Source organism: Callospermophilus lateralis, chromosome 10 (assembly GCF_048772815.1).
Source record: "Callospermophilus lateralis isolate mCalLat2 chromosome 10, mCalLat2.hap1, whole genome shotgun sequence".
NCBI lineage: Eukaryota > Metazoa > Chordata > Mammalia > Rodentia > Sciuridae > Callospermophilus > Callospermophilus lateralis.
Window position 1 is genome coordinate 85512042 of NC_135314.1, and position 3817 is coordinate 85515858.

General features: G+C 37.1%; 1 pseudogene; it reads right to left on the bottom strand.

Annotated features, from left to right (window-relative positions):
- Positions 1 to 872: 872 nt before the first annotated feature.
- Positions 873 to 1124, bottom strand: LOC143407891 (small nuclear ribonucleoprotein E pseudogene; annotated as a pseudogene).
- Positions 1125 to 3817: the final 2693 nt, after the last annotated feature.

Genomic DNA, 3817 nt, shown 5'->3' on the forward strand with positions numbered 1-3817 from the left:
AAAACCAAAGGCTGAATGTTCTCTCTGATATGTGAATGCTAACCCACAATAGGAAGGATAGGGAGGGGAAGAATAGAAGTTCATTGGATTAGAAAAAGGGAAATGAAGGGAAGGGTGGGTGAATGGGATAGAAGAAACAGTAGAATAAATCAGACATGATTTTCCTATGCTTACATAAAAAGAATACTTCTACTGAGCATGCTGGCACACGCCTTAATCCCAGCAGCTTGGAAGGCTGAGACAGGAGGATCATGAGTTCAAAGCCAGCCTCAGCAATGGCAAGGTGCTAAGCAACTCAGTGAGACCCTGTCTCTAAATAAAATACAAAATAGGGCTGGGGATGTGGCTCAGTGTCTGAGTGCCCTTGAATTCAAACCATGGTACCAAGAAAAAAAAAAAAAAGGACACTTTTTTTGAGAGAGAGAGAGAGAGAGAATTTTTAATATTTATTGTTTGGTTTTGGGCAGACACAACATCTTTATTTTATTTGTATATGGTGCTGAGGATCAAACCCAGCACCGCCCATGTGCCAAGCAAGCCCCCTATCGCTTGAGCCACAGCTCCAGCCCCCCAAAAAGGGACACTTCTAATGCTAATTTTTGCATTTTTGATTATTTATTTTAAAATATTTTTTGTCCTCTGAAGTTCAGGGTTTAATCTGCTTTTTTCCCCTGGAAGGTTTCTTCTAAGGTGTCATGTTTTATTTATTTATTTAAATGAAAAGAGTCCCACAGCATTTATTTTCAGCTGGTAATAACACAGGTCATCAAAACAATGTGAACTAATGCTTTAGAATATATTCCCAGCATAGGACAGCTAAATTAAAAAAAAAATGTTGCTTTCTCTGTAATTTCTCACTTCATTGATCATTTTTAGTTGGAGACACTTTGTAACTGAGTAATATTATCTCCTTTTAGCATGATCTGACCCAGCTGTTTACTTGACTTTGTTTTAGAATGAATCTCTTCTGCATCATCTAATACAAGGTTCATGTATTCATGGAAACCAATAATACAGCCCTCTGTCCGCATATTCACTTGCTCATAGAACCACACCTGAATCCAGGATCTGTTTTGCAAGTATCTGAAGATGAGATTCTGCACCACAGCAGTTAAGGACGAAATTCATCAACAGCACAGGCTCTGCTCCCTGAAACTGAGGATCGACCCAACCCTCATCCCAACTTTGGATTCTGAAGGTGAGCTCTGGTGCCTACTGCAAGAAGGGCCAAACCGGGCCTTCCTTGGGGGATGGCGGTGGGCGTAGGGGCGCCTTCCTCACTCTGAAGAAACTCCCACTCTCATCCTCCCTGAATCTCCTGGCTGCTGACACCTTCCTCCTGCCCTAGACCATGAACTCCTGGTTTCACTCCATATCCACCTAACGTTGCCCCCCTGCCCCATTCCTGCACTTCTCCCGCAGGGGCCGCCTGAGGCCACCTCCCATGTTTTATTTATTTCTAATGTTTAATTTGGTTCTGTTTCTCATTTGTTTAGCTACTCTTTAAATGAGATTGAACATTGTGATTTCTGAAGTTTATTTTTTATTTCATTTTTATGGAGTATTTCTTGAAGTATTTTCTTCAGTGCTGGCTTATTAGTCATGTTTTTTTCCATTCTGCTTCTCTTGGAAAGATTTTATTTTTCTTTTGATTCTGATGGATAGCTTTGCTGGATATAACAATCTTGTTTGACAAGTTATTTTTTTTTTCAGGACTTGAAGTACATCATTCCAAGTCCTCCTGGCTTTTAGAGTTTGTGCTTAGAAATTAAAAGTGATTCTGATTGGCTTATCTCTAAATATGACCTGATGTTTCTCTTGAGGCTAAAATTTTATTCTTATTCTGTATGTTAGACATTTTAATTATAATGTGTAATAGAGAGTTTTTTAAAATAATCTTTTTGGAGACTCCAAATGACTTCTGTATCTGGATGTCCATCTCTTTCTCAATGTTTGGACAATTTTCTGTTATATTTTCCCTGAAGAGGTTCTCCATACCATTGGTTTGTATTTAAGAACCAGCCTCAATTCCAATAATTCCTAAATTCAGTCTCTTAATGTTTGTTCCAGAGTTCTTGTATATTCTGATTGTGGTTACTTATTTTCTTTTCTTTAACACTGTCTGAATGTACAAGGATGGTCACTTTGTCTTCCCTGCTCTGAGATTCTTCCTTCCACATGGTCTATTCCATCAGAGAGACGTTCAACTGAACATTTTATTTGCTTTATTGTGTCTTTCATCCTCAAGATTTCTGTTTGGTTCTTTTCAAGATCTCTATCTCCTTATTGAATTTCTTATTCACATCCTGTACTGTGTTTCTTAGTTCATCCAGCTGGTTTTCTGTGTTCTCTTGAAATCCATTTATCATTTTTACAATCATTAATTTTAATTCTTTATCTGACATTTTACTCACTTCAATCTCTTTGGAGTCAGTTACTGGTGAATTGTGAACTTTAGGAAGTAAAATGTTACTTTGTTTTTTTTATATTTCTTTAATCTTGTGTTGGGTTTTGTGCATTTGTTGGGATAGATTTCTCTTCCACTCTTACGTGTGGTCCTTTTCAGTACACAGTCTCTTCTTCCCAGAATGATCTAGACTGAGATCTTCTCATAGGCATGGTATCCATAGCCTTTGTGTTAATTTTGTCTTTTAACTGTAGCAATGAATGTCTATGAGTGGGACCTGAGGACCCCAATCTAGCTGTTTATACTTGGAACCTGGTCATCAGTTTGGATTTTCATCTCTTCTTCTTTTTTTTTTGTATTTAAGTACAACTGAAGTTTGAGTGTCATTAATATGTATGTAGAGTAACATGAGCTATCTTTTGGCTGAGTATATTGAGTGGCAGAGTCTCTATCTGTGAATTTGTAGTGTTCCTATAGGTTCCTCAAACTTCACAGAACAGGAGGAAATAAATAATATCAACAACCAATGCAAACAATATATAATATTTAAAGAAATGCTTGTTTCTTGCTATGATATCTACAGAATTAATTACCACAAAATATAGGCATGGTGGGGTCAGCAACTGTATAAGGCAAATAAATACCATGAACTAGATTTGACATTAAAGCAAATAGAAGTCAGCTGTGTCATCCACAGCAGTAATAATTACAACAACATGAATGGTGGGTGTAGGAGTTACATTAACCATTTAGTTCTAAAAGATGGCAAAAATGCCGCTCATTGGGAGAAAATAAAATATGGTGATGAGGAAGATGAGCATTTAGAATATTCAGAATATGAATACAGAGAATGTAGAAGAGATGTAACAGATGATGGTTACAAGGAAGGAGGAAAAAAATAAGTAGGAAAACAGAACAAAAGAATTTTGCTAAGGAGAAACAAAAACAAAGCAAAACAAGACCAACATAAACAATTCAAAATTTCAAACCCTCAAAAGACAAGGCAAGGAAAAATAACTACATTTTAAAAATGCTAAAAATGAGAAAAAACCCAAATATGTATATATGCCCATGAGCCAATCAGCAAAACACACCCACACACACACATACACACATACAAACATATACACAAATGGAAAAAAGAAAGATTCTTAATGAAAAAGGAAGGAATCATTTCCATTGAGGTGGTCAAAATAGTCAATGAGAATGCATGGTCACTGCTTATATTCAATTGTCCTTCTTTCCATCTCTTATTGGGCTATTTATGGTGGGGGGACTTGGGATTGTTAACCCTTCCTCTTTCTGTGTTGTTCGATGCCCAGCTGGAGTGGCCTAAGACTGAAGCTGGCTGAAATAGCTCTCAGCTGCCTTTCTCACCAATGTAAGGTAGTATGCAAAGGGAAGTAGTAT